At 43.8% G+C, this 23,820-nt stretch overlaps 1 protein-coding gene across 5 annotated transcripts in view; it reads left to right on the top strand.

Annotated features, from left to right (window-relative positions):
- ARHGEF15 (Rho guanine nucleotide exchange factor 15) overlaps positions 1-23,820 on the top strand; it is a 592,319-nt gene that overhangs the window by 258,810 nt on the left and 309,689 nt on the right. The window contains exon 3 of one of the 5 annotated variants that reach the window (XM_069646186.1): positions 20,161-20,300. The exons of the other annotated variants lie outside the window; for them this stretch is intronic. The gene's annotated coding sequence lies outside the window, so the exon portion shown is untranslated. The remainder of the gene's footprint in view (positions 1-20,160; positions 20,301-23,820) is intronic. 5 annotated transcript variants of the gene reach the window in all.

Here is a 23,820-nt window from a genome sequence, read left to right as displayed (position 1 = left end):
TCTGTGGGCTACAGACCACTAGAACTCCAGAAACTTCTCTTTGGGACAGACACACAAAGGTGACTCTTTCCCACCAAAGATTGCCTGAAATCCTCATCAATGCAATGGTCTCCATGGGTCTCTTGAAACATTCTGGCCTAGTTAGGAAATGTGTATTTCATACCTGCTACTGCTTTCCTTTTCTAGGAAAGCCTCCTTTTACTGAACTATGAACACGCCTATTGAAATTCTTAACTTACCTGATACGTTGAAGTTAAGTTTACTTACAGAGAAGTGTAGTGATTTTTCTCTTTTCCTTTTCTTATACAAAGATCATATTTTAGTGTGTGGACATTTTCGAGTGTACTGCTCCCGTTTACCCCCACTCCACCGCCTGAAAGTTCCATCTCAACTAGCGCTTAGAAGGCCTGGTGAGTGTTAGGAAATCACTTACCGTTCCTAAATCGGGAAGATGCACCTAAAGACCCTGACCTCCGGTCTCGAGGAAAGTCTACCTAGCAGTTTAGGTTTATATATATCTGCATCTCCTCTTGCCACTGTGTGTTCTGCTCAATCTAGTTCTGTCGCACTTCTTCCTACTGAGATTCTGTTCCTAGGTGTTCCTAGGTTCCCACTGTAATTTTCCCCTACTGAAATGTACTCTTGTTCAAGCCTACTTTGATTTCCTGCCCTCCCCCCACAAGCGATATCCATCCACTGTGATTAACTCCTGCGGGTCCCCACAGCTGCCTACTCCTGGATGTCTTCCACCGTCCTCTCGCTCCACTGTTTTGGGGTTTTTTTCTCCACCGCTGGCTGCCCCGAGGGTATTTCCCACTCTAGTCTTGCTCCGCTGAGACTTTGTGCCCGCTGTGGTCAGCTCCTGCATTTCTTTCCTGGTCTCTCTCCACTGGGATGTAGAACCAGGTGCTGCGCGCTATCTGCTGCCTGGGACACCAGCCTACGCTACCAAAGATGCACCACTACCAGGAGGTCACCTGATAGATGCTCCAGTCCCTATCACTCTTATGTGCCCTCCATTTGCACCCTCCAATTCTCTGCTCCTATAGGTGCCAAGTCATCCACACGCAGCAACCATCCCCCAACACACTGCAAACATCAGAACCCTAACCTTCCTCAACAAGCATAAGCCACAGTCCTCCCCAACCCATGTTGTGTACAGGTGTGTTATAAATGACTTACATCATATCATATATCCCTGCACTGCGGGCACTCGAGACTTCCCTCTGGGTACAGATACTGCATGTGATTCCAACACGAATGCCACGACAAAACCCTGCAAGCAACATCCGGGTGCTTGCAAATTGCAGGCATCAACACATCAAAGCTCCCTGGCATTTTACCTCTGTCAAAACTCCCCAAATCCCCTCTTCCCCCACTTTTTCAGGCCTAAAACGACAAGCAGCCGTGTGTTCATAAATAAGTCCCAAAATACACTGAAAAGGACTGTTTTTCGGATTAGTGGTGTCTTTGTTCAACTTTTTTGTGGTTTATTTTCATTTTTTTATAAAATCACGAACTACCTGTGCTTTTTGTTTTTGTTGTGGTTATGTTAACGAATAAAAAGAGTTTTAAAAAAAATCACAAACAACTATTTGAAAACGAATATCCCCCGCCCCCACCATAGGAGAATCCTGAATGCTGAGGGAAGAAAAGGGGGCGCTTGCCCAAGAGATTCTACAGTTCTCTAGGAAAATGCCCCCCTGGATGCAGGCATGAATGCTAGACTTCAAGCATCACAGTTATTAATGGGCCTCAGAAGGAAGGGAGAGATGGGTCCTAAAGGGAGGGGCATCTGCTGCTGTCCCTCTCGCTCCCCCCCCCCCCCCCCACGCCTCCCAATCCCCAAGTCTCTAGTGCTTCCACAATCCCTGAAAGAATGCCTGCTCTGAAGATTATTCCTGGACACAAAATGGCGGACTTCAAGGGTGTTTTAGTCGGCCGTCCACCCTGTTTGTGAACTTCAGGAAACGGGGGCTAAAAATATACTGCAGGAAATTGAACCTACGTGCAGGAAATCCATACAGTTTGTCCACAGGTCATAGACACATAAGAGGCGATCCGATAGGGACTGGGATTGGAATTCCATGCGTTATTTCCTATCGGCGCACTCCCAAACGTTGCTGCCGCCAAAGGAGGCAGGCAGTGGAAATAAAAGAAGAAAGCTTAAGACACTGGCAGCAGATGAGGACCTGTCTCCAGTTTCCTGCCTGCTTGTAACTGGCTGCCACATGGTCTCCAGTTTAGCCCTTTTCTTTCCTGCAGGGTTTTGCAGAGGGGGGGGGGGGGGCCTCGAATGGAGCCGGTGCAGAAACAGTGAGTGACCTGCTGGTGAAGCACTCTCCACCCCTGAACAAGCATTCAGTAGGGAAGTCAATCACCAGAGGCGTTGCTGGGGGGTGGGGGATAGTTAGGTGGCTATAGCCCTGGGTCTTATGGATGTAACCCCGGGTAGAAGCTCGGGTGCGACAACCAAAATGCTAGCTAGCCCGAGTCCCGACAACCACGACATTAGCTTAGCCCCAGATCTTTTACAGACCTAGCAACACCCCTGGCAATCACAAATATTGAATGGCATTAAAATGAAGGTCTAAATGAGACCAAAAGCATCCGCTGGAACGTAAGTGAACTTTCTGGGTGCTAAGTGAGGGATGGACGTGTCCTTGTCCCCTCTACTCACATCTCCACGTTTTTCACCCCCTTTTGTTCAGTTGCTTTTTAATTTCTGTATTTTCTTAATTACACCTGCAGGGTTGTCTAACTCCGGGCATTGAGGGCCGGATCCATGCCGGGTTTTCAGGATACACCTCATTAATATTCATGAGTTTAATTTGCATACAATGATTCTAAATGTATGCACATTTTTCCTCATGAATATTAATGAGGGATATCCTGAAAACCCATTAGGATCCTGGCCCTCGTAGCCTGGAGTTGAACAAGTGCACACATCGCTCCACAAACCCCCCCAATGCAAAGCCAGTTTATCTTTATGGATTCGTTCCTGGCGGTCTCTCACAGATGCAGCAAAAGGATGGTTTATCAAAGCCTTTACTGTCCCCCTTGCTAGTGGAGGCTCAGGATGAAATGGATATCAGAAATATCATGACAGGTAATTTTGCACCACCCCGCCCCCTTTCAATTCCACTTTTTCTTGCCACCCCGCCTCCAACGCCCACTCCACTGCCTCCTTCTACCTCCTCCACACCTGTCCTCCTCCTTCAGCGGCTGTGTGATGCCGCCGCCTCCACTCTGTTATGTGTAACAAATCACTGGTTTTCTTCTGCTTCTTCGTTGCTCAGTATGTAAAGAACTGTGACTCACTCATTATTCCCCCTCCCCAGTTTTTGAGGACATAACACAGTAAATAAAAACCGGATAGGTGACAGTCCCAGGGTGGAGATGGGGATTGTAAAATGATGTATCTGGTTTTCTTAGTGCTAAATACGGGCTATCGGCGGATCCGAGGGATTTTCCCAGGATCGCAAAATTTGGTAAAAAGTGAAGCTAGAATTAGAACTCTGGTGCATGGCTTTGAAGCCAATAATTTAGCCACGCAGAGGCGCCGCTAGGGGCTGACTGTTGGGGGCTATAGCCCTGGGTCTTTTGGTTGTAGCCCCGAATAGAAGCTCAGTGGCTACACAAGTCCCGACCGTCCCAACCTTAGCGTAGCCACGGACCTGTTCCAGGCTTAGCAACAACCCTAAGCCACTCCTTCGATAACGAAACAGGGATGGTATTGTTGAATGCTTGTGGTGCTTCTGGATGCTGGTGCCATGGAAACCAGCGTGCTGAAATTCTCCTGCTTTCTTCTACTGCCTCCGGTGCTTTAATGCAGAACGGTGTGAATTAATCTCAGCTGACTGTACTTAATGATGGGCCGCCTCACCGGTTGAGCAGCACGGGCACAAGCCAACCTCCAGTTTTCTTTTCTTTTGAGCATCCAGGTCAATCTTCCTTCCTCGAGGGACCGCTACTGGATTCCCCTCTGCCCGTGCACACATACCTGGGATACATTTGGGTCTCTGGAGGTGCTCATGTGGGGGGGGGGGAACTGGGTTAATGACCAGATATACAAATGGCAGGACGATAATGATAGGGCACATGCTTCAATAATGAACTCCGGCGTGGCCTCTGAACCAAACGTGGCCCTGGAAATGTGTTTCAAAGTGGCCCCATATTGCACAGTGTGATCAACCCCAACCCCTATCTGAAGAGTGTGCAGAGTTCTCCCAACAGAGACTTGGGAAAGGAAAATGGATAACCACACGAGAGACCCAGGGTGTAGAGGCCCACTGAGTTCCCTGCACGCCCGTCCACCCTGAGTAAACTATGTACGTTAGGCTTTCACGTTGGCATGTTCCACCTTGCCATATTTCACGTGATCGTGCCAGCCGAGCCTGCAAAACCATTGGCTGTTCTCGGCAGCCTCAGGAAGTCCCACGCATTTTCACTTATTGTGATAGAACCTATTTTCTAAATCCTTCCTCTTTTACTACGATTGGATTGCAATAATACTCCCCTTTAAACATGTCCTCATGTTTTAGACTGTTCATTAATGTCTGTTGAAGGCCTTAATGAGATCCAAATGCTCATTGTACTGTTAACTATAGAGTAATCTAAATAGCGGGAGTGTTTTGTGTGTAATGTGTTTTGTGTGTAGTCCTTGTTATTGACTCACATCTTGCTAAATCAGCGTTCAAAACTCATTAAAACTTGCACCACAGAGATGAGGTATGATGGAATGGAACCTCCCTCCCTTCCTCCCTCCCTCAGCCAAAACGTTACTATTTGCCATTTCTTCTAACTTTCAACACCCGCTGTGGGGCGGGGAACAGGGCCTTTAATGGCCCTCCAGCTCGTTCGCACAGGCCTCTGTGAGTGCTTTGGGTTGTTAAAGGCCATGTCTGCCTCCCACGACCAGGGGTTAAAGCCATTTGCACCCGCGGTTTATATGGGGTGCAAATGTTGTTTGACTTCTGGAGATAAGCGTTGCTTGTGCAGCCAATCTCCCGAAAAAAAAAGATGGCGGCGGCCCGGAGTCGAGAGGAGTGCCAGGAGCAGAGCACAAAGCTCCGGTTCAGTAGGTAAGTGAGGAGGCTGGGGAGGGGAAGGGGTCAGGATTGTAAGGATTGACTTGCGAGGAATGGGGGTGGGGAGTGGGGAGGCTCCCTGTTGCCTACCCACATGCATAAATAAATAATTGCACCACCCAGGTAAGGGCCACAGGTGGCTGGAAGCATCAGGCAGAGAATGTGAATTCTTGCCTGCTGTTGCAGCCACCTGATTGGTTAAGCACCCTTCCCTGGGTAAAATGTACTGCGCTAAACATACCCTTTGCGCCTATTGCATCTTTCTCTGTTTCTATTTTATATTCTTACTTTGCACCCCCAGGGTCTCCTCCTGAGGGCCAGGCCTTGAAATTATGCCTGGGGATTATTCAAATGTGTACAGTGTGTGTAACAACTACCCAAGAAAATCAAACCACTGGTGCAAAGACTCAGTGGGCTGATCACTTGGCCAGAGACTTAAGCAGGTCACCATTTTGATTTCTGGCATGGGAGATTCACACTTTGATTCCTTGATAATCCAGAACATTGTAGAGAAGCAGATGGACACATCATCCCTAGCCCCTGCCCCCAAACCTCCATCATATTGGAACAGCAGGAGAAGAGCCCAATTTGGGACACCAGGTATTATCCCAATTACGTCATCGAATGTATTAGAGACGATATGCACTCAGACAACCATATCGAATGCGCCCTCGCTCTGAAAGGGCGGAAGGATATCTGCACACACCATCGGACATCGAAGAGCTATAAGTGAAATTGGACGAGGGCATACTGACGTCATGAGGGAAAGACACAAAGAAATACTGAAAGAACGAAGATATAACTGAAGTAATAAAGAAGCATGTAATCAAAGATGAAGATATCGAATGCACCAAATAAATAAGTGAGGAGAGATTAAGTGAATGTATATACGGGGAAACGCAAGGTAGCTGAGGCATATAGAAGCTTGCTGCAGAAGAAAACATAACGTGGCTAAGGCGGCCATGATGGAAAGATGGACGCCGGACTCGTGTTGAAATTAATCAAGCTACCTCAGAGACAGACCAGGACTGCAGAGTCAGGAGATGCTGGTAAACAGTTTTGTGTGACGAATAAAGAGGAGTCTATTGGCCTGGCATCAAGGATGCTACATCAAGGAATAATCGCCGGGCACAAAGGGAGTCAAGAGGGTAAGCCATGTACGTAAGACATATTTCTTTGATTAATCGAAGAAGAAAACATCTGCAAGCGCCAAGTATTGGACAATCAAAGATGTGAAAAGCTTATGCACTTATGCAAGATGGAGTGAGCAAGTCTCCAGAGGCCAAGAAGAGTAATGACACCCAGCCTAATTAAATCAAATAGCAGTAAATAAAAGGTCAGAATTTCCCAAAACGTAGACTCCTCACACATGATCCAGAAGTCGAAAACGAGGGCTAGTCATTAAGCTCCAGACAAAGATAATGGTGTACCTACACTCCCTTAAAAGTCACAGAACAGAGAACAGGCTGCAAGGTAAACTATAAAGAAGAAGCCTTGGCTTATGGCCTGACCGATGAGAAATGATGGACTAATTGGCCAAGTGGGTAGTAGTCTGACATTGCTCTCTGCAACAGAGTTTCGTTTTACTTACATGCTGCTAACGAGCCGAGAATCCAAGGTTGGGAGAGAATGCCAACCAATCAGAGGGTCTATGTAGCAACACGCCATACAATGTTGCACAGGCCAACCCGCTGCTGTTATTCTGCTATAATCTGTATTATACGTATTTAGAGGTGGTTCAAGGCTTGCCTCCCAGATAAGGGAAATCCAGTAATATTACTAATACTTATATGATATATAGGCACATATGTTCCCTTAACAAATCCCTCCCTTCAATAGGTTTTACACGTGGGATAACGTCATAGGAGACACACATCGCAGTTTAAAGTGTTTGTGTAATCAAAATTGACGTGTGAGTGCGTAGACTACAGTTTGTTGTTTGCCTGATTTCCCTACTTTATTTTATGCTGATAATAAAGTAGTACTTGCCATATGTTTTAAGTATGTCCATTTATTTGGGTGAGATCATTATTGGTAATTTCATCTAGCACATGAGATGCTTCAAGGTGCTAGAGCACAACATGAGTGCCATTGAGTTGAGTAATCACACTGATTCGATAACAATCCATAGCGAATAGGTCTGTGTTGTGGTGGAGAAGCAACTATTATTGATGTCTGGATTATTATTATTATTAAAATAGCATCGCAGTTGCACACAATCTCTAAAATATACTTACATAGCCTCCCACAGGGCACCACATAGATCCCTCCATGCAGTCTAACCTGTCGCTCACATACCCTCTACCCACACTGGGGTACCCACAAAGGACCCTCTCACACACTCATCGACCCTTGCATACACTCCACATACCCTCACATGGACCAGAGCAGACCGTCACCCAAATAACTTCTTCACATATTGTTGTTTCCCTCGTTCGTGCTTGGAAGTCAAGCAGCATAGCATGATACTTAAGAAGCAAGAAACCATTCATTGGTTGGCATACACTATATAAATTGTACCTTTTTAATGTTGTACATGATTTGCTATGTTGTACTGTGTGCCCTTTTGTCCAGAAAGCCCCTATCCTTTGCTCCAAATGTGCGGACTGCAAGGTGGAGGTTGTGATGAGTTGTTTGACTGTGAGGCGGAGCTGGAAATGCTGTAGCACAGTGTCGGGCCACTCCTGAAAAAGGTGCAGGAGCCTAGGGCTGGCCTTAGGGCAGGGCCAACTGGGCGACCGCCTGGGGCGCCATTGGCCCCCATCCACGCCAGCTGAGGGGAGTCTATCCAGGGCTCCCCCTGAGCTGGCGCATTGGGTGAAGGCGCGGCAGGCACCCTATTGAACCGAAATGCACCCGGCTCTCGCGCTGTTGCCAGCACAGAGCGGGTTACATTTGATCACAATAGGGCACAGCTGTAAAACCAGCACGGGCAGCCTTTGAAAGGCAGCCCCATACTGGTTTGACGGCCGCAGCTCTAGTGAAGCAATTAACTCCCCGCTCCACAACGGAGCGGCCGCTGCTAGTTTTGCAGCAGTGCTATATTCAATTTGCTTCCCAGTCCCTTGCGGAGGGGCACAGGAGGAGGTGTGCCAAATTGGGTTGACTCACCCCGGGCGCTGTCAGTGCTCAAGCCAACTCTGCAGGAGACAGGCCACAGTGGGTCGCTGGACTGCAGAGAGCACTGGGAAGAGAGACAACCTTAGCCATTTGCTGCTTGCACAGAGTCTCCCCGGGAGACCAGAGCGCAGCTAGAAAGCTCTAGGAACCAAACATGGCAACACCCAGGAGGCAGGCGGTGAAGCCAGGGACATGCTCTCTGGCAGCACCCCCCTCAGGCTGGAGTTATTATTCTCCTTTAATTCTTCTCCACTTACCTCTTCTACATTAACTTCCTTTTGCCTTACTCTTTGCTTTTACTTCATCTCCACATTGTCGAGGTGGGTATGGTTATGGTTAGTCTTGGGGTGAAGGGGGAGAAGACTATGGTGTAGGCTAGTAGGGGGCTATAGAGGATCTCCCCTTTAATCATGAGATTAATGTTATAAGAAGTGAAAGACAGAAGAATTAATTGCATGAAAAGGACAAAGTGAAGGTACAGCAAAGTGAACGCAGATGAAGTAGACCAAGGCCAGACTGGACTATGGTGGCAGAAAAGAGTTAAAGAAAAGGCCTGGTCATTTGAAGGGCCATATAAAATATTATATATGTCTACCTCGGGACCTGTGAAAACGGGCATCTTTATGGAAGTAGTGGCCCCAGAGGCCTCCTCTCAGGAGGAGCACAGGTAATCAAAGTGGATGGGGCATAGAGCCAGCTATCCAACAAAAGGGTTGAGGTGCCAAACCCAGATACCTACTCTGGAACAAGAGAGGGTGGACTCTTAACCAGAGCACCAATAAGATGGAAGCCTCCAGAGAAATGAGGACATGAAAAGAGGACAGGCCGACCGACCGCTCATGGTTCTTGTCTCCATTTCCTTGCAGGGCTCTGCAGAGGAAAGTTCAGTGACCAACATCTATGCTTACTAGGACGACCCTGTGACAAAGCCTGGGTACAAGAAGGGCCAAAAGGAACAAGCTTTAGGAAGCCTAATAGACGAATGAGCAATCTCACCGAGTATTGGTGATTATCCATCCAATACGAATCACAGCTGGTGGAATGGTGTGATAGAAAACGCTATGGAAACTCTTCTCAGGACGCTAGCAGAGGACCAACAACAATGATAAACACCCTTTGGCCCTCATACCCAGCAAGCACCGGCCGACAGATGGGCTTTTCAACAAGTCGTTCAACTACAGAAGACTGTGCAAAGGGCCACCCAAGAGAAACAGCAGGGGCCCCTGACCCAGCACCCACAGGATCCAGCCTGACATCCCAGCAATGGTGCACCAGAGGTATTCTCCAGGAGAGGGCTCTACTTCTGAATTTGGAGAGAGTAGGGAGGAATGCCCTCTGGCCCCTGGAGTGATGGGCAAATACGTGGCACCTCTAATGATGCGGGTCATGCAAATCTGCTGATCAGGCCACCAATCTCAAAAGAGACAACCTGTATAGAGTACAATAGAGAATAAGATTTGTTAAGGAAACATTTAGACCAATAGACCAGGGTCCCTGTAGACAAGTTGAGTAACCGGGAGAACACCAGACAACGTTATTGGATCAAGGATCTAGGCGACAAATGGCTACTGACATCGGCCATGGTACAGAAATTATCCGACAAATTCATCCTTGAACAGTTTTTAAACCCAACATAAATGATGTCATGATCATTGCCTCGGCATATCAAGAAGTGGGGCCAGGTCAGCTGGTTACCTTTGAAAGCCACTTTAAAACACATCTTGGGAAGAGGCGGGTCCATTTTTATTTACTTATTGAGCATGTGTTAGGCACCTATAGAACAGAAAGTTGTTTCCAGCCGCCACAAGGCAAAGTGGGGCGGGAACAACGGGAGTAAATAACCTTGGCAATAACAGTGAATATACAATTGTGGGCCTACTAGGCCTTGTGACATTTGGACATGCAAGTGCAGTGAAGAGAATTGCAAAGAGATAGGGATGGGTGTGGGGAGGGAGCAAGGAATGGACAATTGCTGGTGGGGGGATTGGGAGGGAACTACCAAGGGGAGCCAAGGGAGTGCCTAAGGCCAAAAGCTAGAGCAGACGAGGGGGCAGAAGATCTGCAGAGAACAGTGCTGGTGCTGGGGGGGTGGGGTGCTGGTAGAGGGCCTGGTATCCTGTGAGATTCATGAGGACCAAGCCACCAGTCTCGGCTGCAGTGCGGTGATAAGCAAGGCAGGGAAAGAGGTAGCGAAAAGCAGAGTTTTGAGAAGTTTCCGGAAAACATAGGAGTTGCTCCCACTTGAGGAGTTGTAGCAATAATCACAGGGAGAAATGACGTTCGCTGATTATAGACAAGATCCCCAACAATATTTACGGTCCATACAGAAGATAGCCTCTGCAAGGGTTCAGAAGGAAGGGTCTTGGCACAAGTATGGTGGAAGTTATCATCAACTTTTCTTTATACAAAAAGAAAGCAAAAGGGGTTTGGGAAAGGCTAATTGTCCCTAACTACTATGAGGGGTTGCCCTGCCTCAACATAAAAATACTCTGAAACCGGTCAGGATGTCCGTTAAACAAAAATGTCCACCGTCCTGTGTCTAAGCCTATTTCCGTCCCTTAAACTCTCAAACTAACAAAAGAAAAAGTGGATGTCTTCGTGATTCCAGAAGGCGGCCTCTCCCTTTCTGGATGCTGAAGCCAAATCACAGTTCTTCTGCACAAGAATTGTAAAATGTTCAATGTTCACTGTTCACAAGTTTACCCAATTTAAAGATAACCCAATTCCCTGCTCTCCTGGGGACAAAACCCCTTCCTGGGTTCCTGGTTCCTCTTATTCACCAAAATAACATTCCTCAATCCTCTGGGGAATTCCTCGTCCCTACTATGTAGCACAAAAAACTGATTCTTCCCCGCCTTTTGTCAGGCGTGGTTCACTAGCCTGCCAGACCTCACCATAGACATTTCTAATAGTGTATAAAGTCTGGTTTACTCGCCTACCAGTCTTGATTTCCACAACTCTTTAGACTTTCAAAGGTATTCGTGTTTTGGGCTCCAGCCCACTGGCATCTGTTATTGAGGTGGGTCCTCCACCCTCATGCATTCCACTGGCGGGCTTACCCCACTTTCATTTGGGTCCCAGGCCCTGTTCCTTTGGCTTGGCAGGATCATTGTCCCTTTGTTACTTAGTGTCCACTTGGGCAGATCTGGTATACTCACCTGCCAGGTACTGTCCCACATAGGTGCCCTTTCAATGTTTGTATCTGCTGGTATGCCTCTTTTGTTGTTCCCTTGTGTCCCTCAGGACTTGTTTAGCTGGTTCACACAGTTTGCATTATGCTGTAGATTTTCTTTCTTGCTCTCTTGTGCTCTTCGGGATGTTCTTAGTGGGTTTATAAAGTTTGACTTCCTTTTCATCCCCTTGTAATCTTTGGGGTGTTGGTATAAAATTAGCAAAGTTTGTAATGTATTGCACAGGAGCCCTTTGACCCCATTGGCTTTTCGGGACGTTTCATGAGCTTCCACAGCGCCCTAAATGCCTCCCTTACCGGTCAAGTCCTTTTCTCTACCTCGGGGAGGTCTCTGGAGTCTTTGGGAGTTGGAGTGAAGCTTCTCCGTTTCTGCCTTGCTCCGCATTCTTCTTCTCACAACTCCACAGCTCCAGCGTCTCTCTCACCCTCGGCTGCTTGCGTCTCTGTTTCTGCTTGGTCTCCACTGGTCTGGTTGCCTGTGTCTGCCACTGCTCAGGTTTGCCTCGTTAAGACCTCTTGGGCACCTGTGTCAGTCTGTGTCCCGGCCTCCAGTCTTTGGGTTCATCGTATGGGACAAGCATCTCCTTCCCTGCTCCTCCAGAGCTGGCTCTTCGACTCCAGAGTGAGTCCTTTTTCCATTTTTACCATCAATCTTCCCTTTGGGCAGCTGTACCGCATGTGTTCGTTCCCCAGTCGGCCTTCTGCATCTTTGCTTCATCTTCCTAGTCACCTCCCTGCCTCTGTTTCTGGTCATTCTCCGCTGGTCTGGCTGGCCGTATCTCTGCTACCCCTCAGGTCTGCCTCGCTAAGACCTATCGGGTGCTTGTAGCAGTCTACGACCCATCCTTCAGTCTTCAGGTTCCTCGGTATGCGACCAGCGTCTCCTTCCCTGTTCAACTCCAGAGTGAGTCTTTCTTCCCTTTGGGAAGCTGTACCGTGTCTGTTGGTTCCACGGTAGACCTTCACCTACTTACTTCATCTTCCTCATCACAGTGATATTTTAGATCAGGTTTGAGTGAGTATCCCTCTTCCCCGTCCACGTCTTTCTAAGGATGTCATTTGCTAAACCATAACAAATAGTGGTGTGGGGGTTAGGGAAAGTGAGGACACCAAAAGGTTGGATGAATACTGTGCTCGCCCAGGGCCATTGTCACAAATCCCATAAAGGATTTTCCCTCCCATGAGATCCACCCGCTGAGTACCACGCCCAGGTATGATAGAGAAATATAATGGTGAGTAGAAATGACTAAAGTAGTGAACCTACCTAGATTGCGGAAAAAGTTGGTTCTAACATGTTTAGATAGGACTCCGGGTCAACAGCCAGGAGAACCATGTTATATTTGTGTGACGAAAATCCATTAATGGACGAGCCCAGTCTTGGATCGGTTCCAAAGCATCCAAGCTAAAGAAAGGTGAGTAAAAGGTGCTATAACTCCAAGTTACAGAGTAGTAAGTCCCCAACGTTCTGACCTATATATTTTACGGGAGCGAGCGCTCTTACCTCAAATCGTACGATATGGGATAGGATTCCAACTCCGTGGTAAAGCATCGCCGACCCTTACCAAGGTAACGCGAATCGCCATTTTAAACAGAGCAACGTGGAACACGTGCATTGAATTGTCCAATCAGTGTACGGCAACGATGAAAACTAGAAAAGGGACTGTCAATATCCAGCTGGATATAACAGGACCGCCATCTTGGAATGTTGATAAAGACGGTAAATAACACCTATTGAATAGTGTTAAACAACGGAATGAAGTATTACAAGGGATATTCCATAGAAGATGGTTTGCAAATATAGTATAAAAATGATAGACGGGCATGCAGTAATGGAAAGAGAGCGGAACAAATCCGATCGAGAATAAAAATTACAAATGAGTATAGATTTACAAGAAATAGCAGCGTTCAGGAGAAGGAGTGGCCGAACAGAGTCTGAATTCGAGTTTAGCGGCTAATGGAGTCACTGGGTCTAAATCCACACAAACTGTTTAGGCACACATAATGGTTTTCAAAGAAAAATCACAAGCTGATATATCTCCCAATGTATTTACAGTTGGTACAAACCACATTTTTTTGGAAAAGAACATGTTTAAAGTTTGTCTGTAAATGCTGTTGAAATGAGTGTCGGGAACAATCAATCCAGTTAATTCAGTAGAATTATATGGTAAATCCAACATGATCACAGTATCTTAAACAGTACGTCTGGTCTCCTGTTAGGTACTCGAAAGTATACAGTATAAAGAATACTTATTTGTCAAATAAAGAGAAACATATATAAAGACGATCAGTTCGCTAAAACATCCATGGTGATGTACCGTGGAGTACCAAGTATTAAAAGTATATCACAATAAAGATTTAAAACAGAGGGCAGTAGTTGGTTTAGCCAACACATAAAAAGTGTGCAGGGGACGGGAGGGTTCAAAGCTTGAACCTTCTCCTTCTTTGTTTGTTATTTGTGGAGGTCTTGTGCCAGGATCTCAGTTCCTCCCCCGCACCTTAAATCTAATTGACTAACTTTTTCTTAACTATTTTCACAAATAGTAAACCGAATAGGTGTGCACCAATTTTTGTATCTTATTTGTCTTTGTTTCACTAGTTTCTAGTGTGGTACAATCAATAGGTTGCACCCACTCCTTAAAAAAACACATCCTTGAGGGATGTCATTTTCCAAGATCAATGAGCTAACAGATAGAAAGGCTACAACCCTAGCCTTTAGCTCGGAGGAAGCTAATCGAATTCTTTCGCTCATTAAAGATACAGGTAAAACATTACAGGATAAGGACAATCCAGATAAATTAATCTTTAAACTTGAGAAAATTATTAGACGTGAAATCTCTCAAAAACTCCATGCTAGTACCCTAGTTGAGTACTATAAATCACAAAAAATACTGAGGGGCCTAAGGGTCTACTTAAGACCTACACTCTGCAGCGACAACAAAGCTTTTGTAGCCAGATGGGATCAAATCCTCAATAAATGCTAATTAGATTTGATCCTTCTCACCATGGAAGAGCTATCTAAGTCACTTACGACTATTGATACCGACATCTCAACTTTGAAAGAACAACTTTCAAAATTCAAAACACCTCAAGAATTATCCGATTAGAGGAGATTAATTCAAAATTGGCAGACTACAGATCTGAAATAGAACAAAGAAAACTATGCAAATTCAAACGCGACACATTTGACTATTTAAATGATATAGTGTATAATTGGCAGGAGTTCTACCGACAGAGAAATTCTAATCGAACAAGACCGAGACAGGACGGGGCACCTAACTCAGGCAACAGCAGTGATAGTAGTATATGTGAACCTATACAGAATCGAGTTCCACAACAGCCGAGCTCTGCCCTACAAACTGAAGATCCATCCCAAACCAACAATTCAACACCACAAATTGCTGATGAACCCTCCAATCCTGGGGTTTTTTTAGGCATAAGAGAAAGGCCAGGAGAGGCAGCAAAAAAACAACCAAGAAAAAAGAACAAATAGATTCGGTCAATTTAGTAGTGAACATCTCAAGTAAAATACTGTCTAGTGGCCAATTGAATATACTGAATAAAGGTCTGTCCTTTGTCCCGACCTGTAACACAACATTTTTTGATGAGAAGGTGTGTTTACACCGTCTCTTAAGGAAAATCAGATTAAAAATCTTTTTTGACACTCAACCCATAATGGAATCCCATCAATTCATCAATGATCACCTAGAAATGTGTCCAAAAAGTTCTTTTGACCCTCACATACAAAACTCAGTGTTAAATCGCTTTGAGAAAAATGTTCTACATGATTTGAACAGAATCAATTACAGAAAGAATTCACCATTGAACATCAAAAATAGTCAGCTGGATCACATTGAGAGTTTGGCCAAAGATGAATCCCTAACCATTAAGCCTGCGGATAAGGGAGGAGCCATTGTTGTAATGGATACTCCATTCTATAATAAAAAATGTCTGGATTTACTGAGTGATGAAGGCACATATATGAAATTGGACAATGACCCAATCCTCAACATTAAATCCCTAATCACTAAAACTTTAGAGAAAGCCAAATCGAATCAATGGACTAGTGATAAAACATTTGAATATTTTATCAACAAATTTCCCATTACTCCTGTCTTTTATGCCTAAAATCCATAAAGATCGATAAAGATCGATGATTAAATCATCGATAAAGATCGATGATTAAATTCACCATTAAGACCCATTGTGGCTGGTACCGAGAGTATTTTTGACCCCCTTTCAGTATATGTTGACATGTTACTTCAACCACTTGTCCAAGCTACATCTACCTACTTGAAGGACACTACTGACTTTCTAAATTGTTTGAAGGAAATCAAGGCCATCAGCTCAGATTGTATTCTGTTCAGTCTAGACGTCTGTAGCCTTTACACCTCCATACCACACGGCGAGGGTATTGAAGCAGTAGAATGGCTACTCCTTAACACAACAGATCTCAGAGGCGAAGCAGAATTCATTATTGAATCACTTAACATCATACTATACAATAGTTACTTCCGCTTCTTGGGCAAATATTATTTACAAATTTCAGGAACCTCCATGGGATCCTCCATGGCACTGATGCATCCCAACACTTTTATGTTTAAATTTGAGAATGATTTTGTACTAGAACACCCCAAATGGTCAGCATATATATTTATTTGGAAACGTTTTATTGACGATATATTTGGAATCTGGTGTGGAACTCATGATGAATTGAAGTCATTTTTTGATTACCTTAATTCGGTTCATTCGAGAATTAAATTTACAATGGAGATTGGCAGTCCATCTCTCCACTTTCTAGATGTCAACCTGAAGATTGAAAATGGTAGCATCATGACTAACATTTATCACAAAACTACAGATGCCAATAATCTTTTACATTTTTCAAGTTTTCACCCGAAATCCATGCTCCAAAGTCTTCCATATAGCCAGATACTTAGGCCCAAAAGAATAATTTCAGAACCAGAAGGACTTGACACAGAGTGTTCTACACTCATTGAAAGATTCAAACAAAGAGGTTATCCAGACACAGTACTTAATGAGGCAAAGACCAGATCAATGAATGTGACAAGAATGGATTTATTGAAACCTAAATCACGTGAAAAGGACATTCCTTTACTGTTTATATCCAAATTCTCTCGTCAAAGTTTCCAAATCAGTAAAAGTATAAAGAAACATTGGTCAATATTACATAATGATTCATCATTGTTGAGACTGTTTCCGAAAGCATCAATGATGTGCTTTAAAAGAGGTAAAAATCTTAGGGACAAACTAATTAAAGCAGAAAGACCATTGAAAGAAAACCAGCAGTTCTTGACCACTCAGAAAAAGGGTACTTACCCATGTCTTAACTGCATACACTGTAACAACATCACCAGGGGTAACATGCTTTCCCATCCACAAACAGGCAAGAAAATTAAGATTAATGATTACTCCACCTGCATGACTCCAGGGGTCATCTATACCATCAAATGCCCTTGTGGTAAACTTTATGTAGGACAAACATCGAGACCGGCCAAGGAACGGTGGTCAGAACATAAATCAAATATAAGATGTAACAGCCAATGATCACCAGTGGCAAGACATTTTAACTCTGAGCACGATACCATTGCTCAGATGAGATTCCAAATTCTTGATGTTGTAAAAAAAAACACAAAGAGGTGGTGATTACCACTCCATGCTCCTTAGGAGAGAACTTTTTTGGATTAACTATTTGGACATGGTACACCCTAAGGTTCTTAATGAAGAACACTCACTGAACTGTTTTTATAAGGCAAACCAATTATGACAACATGATTGTTAGCATGTAGTTTTCATCTGTTTTAAATCTTTATTGTGATATACTTTTAATACTTGGTACTCCACGGTACATCACCATGGATGTTTTAGCGAACTGATCGTCTTTATATGTGTTTCTCTTTATTTGACAAATAAGTATTCTTTGTACTGTATACTTTCGAGTACTTAACAGCAGACCAGACGTACTGTTTAAGATACTGTGATCATGTTGGATTTACCATATAATTCTACAGAATTAACTGGATTGATTGTTCCCGACACTCATTTCAACAGCATTTACAGACAAACTGTAAACATGTTAATTTCCAAAAAAAATTGGTTTGTACCAACTGTAAATACATTGGTATGTATATCAGCTTGTGATTTTTCTTTGAAAACCATTATGTGTGCCTAAACGGCTTGTGTGGATTTAGACCCAGTGACTCCATTTGCAGTTAAACTCGAATTTATACTCTGTTCGTCCACTCCTTCTCCTGAACGCTGCTATTTCTTGTAAATCTATACTCATTTGTCATTTTTATTCTCGATCGGATTTGTTCCGCTCTCTTTCCATTACTGCGTGCCCGTCTATCATTTTTATACTATATTTGCAAACCATCTTATATGGAATATCCCTTATAATACTTCATTCCGTTGTTTAACACTATTCAATAGGTGTTACTGTCAGGATTAATCAGGTGAGTACAAAGGCAGCGAATATGGCAAGGGAAATGTGCACAAAATCGCACAGTGAATAACCTTGAATCAAACAACGTGCACACAAGAACCAAGACTCATGTATACTAAAACCCAGGAGTGCAGATAGAGTGAAACAATAATACAAATATATGAAAAGGGATGTGGGGTAAGCACTTAGAACCTCCTTATGCCTGAAAGGAAAGTCGGCAAACTCCTTACCCACTATGCTATTACAGATACTGACACCGCTAAATCCACATAGAGGGCAAGCAAGGACAGGATCTGTGAGCTGACACTCTTGATGATATTGAAATAAAGAACTTAAAAACAGTACTCACGAGGACTGGAAATACCACTAGAATGTCAGTAAGCCCACGAACCATGTTGATCAAACAGGGACCCAGAAGGCTATAACAGCAATGAGTGGAGGATAACTAAATACATAAGACTCAAGACAAAGGGCAAGTAAGAATTGTGATTATAGAATACTGAGGAAAACAAAGGCATTCACACAGGAGCTAGCTACAACAGCACACCACACCTAATAATCAATGGAAATAAATGCAGAAGTGCAAGGGAAAACATGGAATGGATTCCAATAGAAAGCAAGGAGCAGGAGCAGGGAAAACGATATTACAAAAGGCAAACTTCTCCCACCCCTCCAGGGAATAAAGGCAGGAAGCTAAATCTATAAAGGGAAAGACTAAAGCATCAACTTTTTCAGTAGCAAAGGACAACATCAAAGAAAAAGAGAACACAGGCAAATTGGGCTGCATCAAAGGGGAAAGCACTGAGAGAGGCTGCCTACAGACAGAGGAAGACAGAAAGGGAAATCTAGAAAGCAGAAATCAATTAAGCACATAAATTAGAAATCCAGGGTAGAGGAACAAGAAACAGAAACTAGGAGCTAGGCGCAAAGCTAAGAACCAGGAACAAGGGACCAGTCACAACAGGAACACTGCAACAATGACCAGCGCTGGACTGAAGCAAACTGAGGCTTTTAAAGCTGCTTAACGAGCACACCCCTCAGGTGTGCCGTTTGCTGCACCTGCAGCCACAGGTGTTGCCTATCCTCCACCCAACCTTGTCCTGCAAGGGAGGAGATGAAGCAGTGAGCCAGGCATTCTGGGAAGCATAGTCATTAGATTAAAGAAGCATGCTGGCTGCCAAAAACCTGGAATGGATCCGGAAGGGAAGTAACTTGGAAAATAAGGTTTTAGCGCTCCCAATTCATCACAGCACTGTAGCATTAGGTTCGGAGGAAATGTCCTGAAGGGAATAAACCCCAAAACATGCCCCCAAGTGGCGGGAACGGGAGCGAAGGGAGCGAGTCCTGACAGTTATTTACCGTCTTTAACAACAATCCAAGACGGCGGTCCTGTTATATCCAGCTGGATATTGACAGTCCCTTTTCTAGTTTTCATCGTTGCCGTACACTGATTGGACAATTCAATGCACGTGTTCCATGTTGCTCTGTTTAAAATAGGGTTTGCGTTACCTTGGTAACGGTCGCCGATGCTTTACCACAGAGTTGGAATCCTATCACTGATCGTACGATTTGAGGTAAGAGCGCTCGCTCCCGTAATATATAGATCAGAATGTTGGGGACTTTCTGTTTACTTACTACTCTGTAACTTGGAGTTATAGCACCTTTTACTTACCTTTCTTTAGCTTGGATGCTTTGAAACCGATCCAAGACTGGGCTCGTCCATTAATGGATTTTCGTCACGCAAATATAACATGGTTCTCCCGGCTGTTGACCCGGAGTCCTATCTAAACATGTTAGAACCACCTTTTAACTCAATCTAGATAGGTTCACTACTTTAGTCATTTCTACTCACCATTATATTTCTCTATCACACCTTCTGATTTATATTACCCATTTATTTCTCTTCTCACTTTATTCTTCTACTATATTTCACTGTCTTACCTGTATTGTTTCGATCTACAGCTATTGTGGAAACCCTGTTTTTTTCGGAATGCCGCCTACGGCATCTTCGGATTAGCAAGCATCTTTAAAATAATTTACCCGGTTGGGACTTATAGACAGTTTTAGAAATGTCTAAGTTGTTTACTCTAGATGGTCTTGCGCACTATATTAACACTTGTTATGTACCCACATAGTGACCACACTGGCCCCCCATTTGGAGGGTTGGTTGGCCATTCCCTGTATATATTGAATTAATAGTTACATTTGGATATCATATGGTACTATTATGTATGCCTATACTAGGTTGTATACCGACAACTTTTGACAATTCGCTTGTTCTAAAATATTTTTTTCAGATTGAGCTAGCCCAGGTTGTTCATTTGATTGACGGTCTTCACGTACACCATGAAGCAACCTTCCCCACTCTGGTATACGTTGTACTACCACTCTCCTTGAGGTGATAGACATCACACTCTCATCATTTCCTTACTATCAGGTAATTTAGACTATTTCTATTCTTGGAAATAATCTCTATTCTTCAACTTTACTTCGGGTTAACGACTGGTGGACATCTTGGGATCTCCCTCCACACATGCATTAGGCCCTCCCTTGGAGCCACCATTGGTTTATTAGGAATTAACCTCACTGAGTATTCTAGATCTATTATGGTCACTTGAATTTTGTTGCAACATAAACCAATGTGAATGTAAATACACCAGCATTATTATATGCTTTTTACTTTGGAAATAAGGACACAATTGCTATTCGACTTCTTCGACAGCATAACTCTGTAATTTGTTAAGTATGAATATACAATTATACTGTGTTATATACTATCTTTTTTAATATATACTTTTGTTCATAGTCTGTTTAGGCCTAAGAAGAAGAGGGGTTCAACCCTCGAAACGCGTCGCCAAATGAAAACAGACTTCTGGCAACACTTCTTCAAATTGTTCTCTTCTCTGCAATAACATTGTGATTGCTTCGGTCTTTAAATTGCACCTGTAATCTAAAACAAAAATATATACACTTATGTTTTCTACAAAAAATTGCTTGGATTGATTATTACGAAGAGAAATAACTACCCTGAGGTTACAGTAGTTGGTTTAGCCAACACATAAAAAGTGTGCAGGGGACGGGAGGGTTCAAAGCTTGAACCTTCTCCTTCTTTGTCTAGAACCTACCAGACCAGGAAACCAGGACTTTAAGAAACGTGTTGCGATCACTTCTAACTGCGTAATCTCAATAAGTCTTGCAGCTCCTAGCCCCCACGGTCACAGTAACCTTGATCACTGCAGTAAATGTGTGCCTGGTCACGTCAGGACAAAGTAAGGATTTGCTTAATTGAAATTCAATCAACGAATCGGAATTGGGATCAGTCATCAATAATCAATGCAACTTGCACTATGTTTCCAAAGCTTTTTTTATTCCATGTATTTTTTGAAGCAGTGATCTTGCAACCCAGTTTTAGAGTACTGATTTATAATAAAACCACCAGAAAACCTGCTGCTAATCGGAAACAATTCTTCCATTCGAGTAAAATGTGCATAAACAGATGAATGGGCGGGAAAGGAGGCATTCGTCCTGCATTAGTATTTAAGTGAGAAAGCTAGGAAATAATACCTCACCAATATTCCGGAAAATTGAATGTTTTCAGTTATTTTAACCCCTCAAGAAAGCGAGTAACCCGCGTTTCTGACAGATGTTTATCCTGTGCATATATGCCTCGTGTCTTTCGGGGGATGCTCACCCACTCCAGTTTTTTCTTTGTATGATGGGATTTGTAGTTTTTCTTTTCTATTATTAATGCAGAACTACATGTACCAGAATGCAAAGGGAACAATGGAGGACTGGGTCAGCATCTGCTGACTAGCATGACCACCAGTCTCTGGTGGCCAGCCAGATAAGGCATTTTTCTTCCTTTTTGGCTTTCTTTCATTCTAGAACAGCATTTTTCATTTGCTTCTAAAGGACCTGGGTCCACCAGATAGTATGCTCAATATACTTAAAAAGCGCAGGGATCAACAAGAATGGGCTTCGAGGTCCTAGCCTGAGCATGAAGATGCGTGTGAGGGATCAAAATATGAATTCAAAGCCAAGTATAATAAATCAGTTTAGCGACCGCCTAAGTGTGGGGAATGAGACGTAAGGCAGAGGCATTTGGTTCCAGAGCTTGGAGGCGAGAAAGGAGAAGCATTGACCTCTAAAAAGCGGTCTTTAAACCCCACAGGGTGGTATTCGCAACTGGATGTAGTGCTCCAGATATAGGCTGACAACATTTTCCAAAGCGGGAACTTTTACCGTCTTGACAAATTCCATAAATAAACATAGAAGGAGGATATTAAATAAATATATGACCAGCCATGGTTGTCCAACTCCTGGCCTCGAGGGCTGGGATCCATGTCGGGTTTTCAGGCTATCCCTTATTAATATTGATGAGGAAAAATGTGCATATATTTAGAATCATTGTATGCAAATGTGTATGATGGAGGAAGGAAGGAATAGAAATCCAATAAAAGGCATGCTTGGAAGTGATGGATGCATGTAGCCAATAGAATCTATCATTGTACGTGCCCTCCATTATTCAGCCAAAAACAGCCCAGATCTTACCGAAAAGGTTTAATCTATACAAAATGTACAAAATGCACGGGAAATAGATTCAATATCCTTGAAATGGCTCACAAAAAAGCGAAAGTCAAGGGTGGACTGCCCTATAAGGAACTCTGCAGATGGCCTGGTAGGTCTCTGCACCCTGGGCCTCTTTTTTTTGTGGTAACCTATTTTATTTCCAACATTTTTTCAGTAGCCAGTGGATCAGAGGAGACTATATTATAACAAAATCCTTGAAATTGAGATAAACAAAATGTAGTTGAGAGCGTTCCGGTGATCTGATTTATTGCCACTAAACCCATGAAATTCTGCGGATGTGGGAAGTGATGACCATCTTAACTCTGCAACCCCCTCCCCCGCCCCCCTCATCTCCCGTTGAGCACATTCATCATATCAGAGAAGGGATTCAAAGTAAAATACAAAAATGTCATCATGGGGGACATCAACGGGGGGACGGCGAGTTAAGATGCTCATCGACTCATCACTTCACACACAGCTGAATTTCAAGAGTTTTGTTCCAATACATTAAGTACCTTAAATCTCTTTTAACTCGTTTTTTTACTGAATATATAATGTATATATGTATATATACACACTTTAAAAAAAGGTTATGGTACTCTAACAAAGAATACATTCTACCAAAAGTTAAAATATTGTTACGGTACAAACACTCACTGTATACCTCTACAAATTCAACCATGAGACTCGAAGTTTAATAACTCGCTACATACTAAAACTACAACCTTAGCACTCACTTCAAATATTAGGCAGGTTACATCAAAACCACAGTTCAGGTGTGTGTTAAGGTAGGAGTTGTAGTGGTATGGAGTGAGGGTTTGTAACTGAACATTATTTTGAGGTGTACTTGTCTTTTTTGCTCTTTTATCATTTAAATTCTGCAGTATGGGTTTAGCATTTTATTATTTCTGCCCACCCGCGAGAACCCAACACATTAAGCAATCGGTCCTCCAGCTGATGTTATGTCATGTTACAGCGCAACCGACACCGGCTAGGGCATCCTGGCCCTAGGAAACTAGAATAACATGAAACCGCGAAAATAACTAAAATATAAGAGTTTTAAGTGCACAGCGAAAAGACTGATGGTCCTGGATGCCCCGGAGAGAGAGGGGAAAAGAATTCCAAAGATGTGCGGCAGCAATGGAGAGGGACTGACTCCTGATGCGACAGTGCTTAGAGCGTAGGCACAGCTATGTGAACGGAGACTGAGGACCGAAGGCAGTGCGTGGGCACGTGGGAGCAAAGCTTTGCATGCAAGTACTCCGGGCCGTCTTTAGAAAAGGCTCAGTGAACAATGCACAAGGTCTTAAAATTGTAGCCAATGAAGAGACGAAAGAAGACAGGTTGCGGGAGTGAGATGGGAGGCCCCGTGGACCCCGTAGCCACAG

This window comes from Ambystoma mexicanum, chromosome 1p (genome assembly GCF_040938575.1).
Source record: "Ambystoma mexicanum isolate Mex_15411 chromosome 1p, UKY_AmexF1_1, whole genome shotgun sequence".
NCBI classification, from domain to species: domain Eukaryota; kingdom Metazoa; phylum Chordata; class Amphibia; order Caudata; family Ambystomatidae; genus Ambystoma; species Ambystoma mexicanum.
The sequence above is the reverse complement of the archived record's forward strand: the minus strand, read 5'-3'. Positions and strand labels throughout refer to the sequence as shown.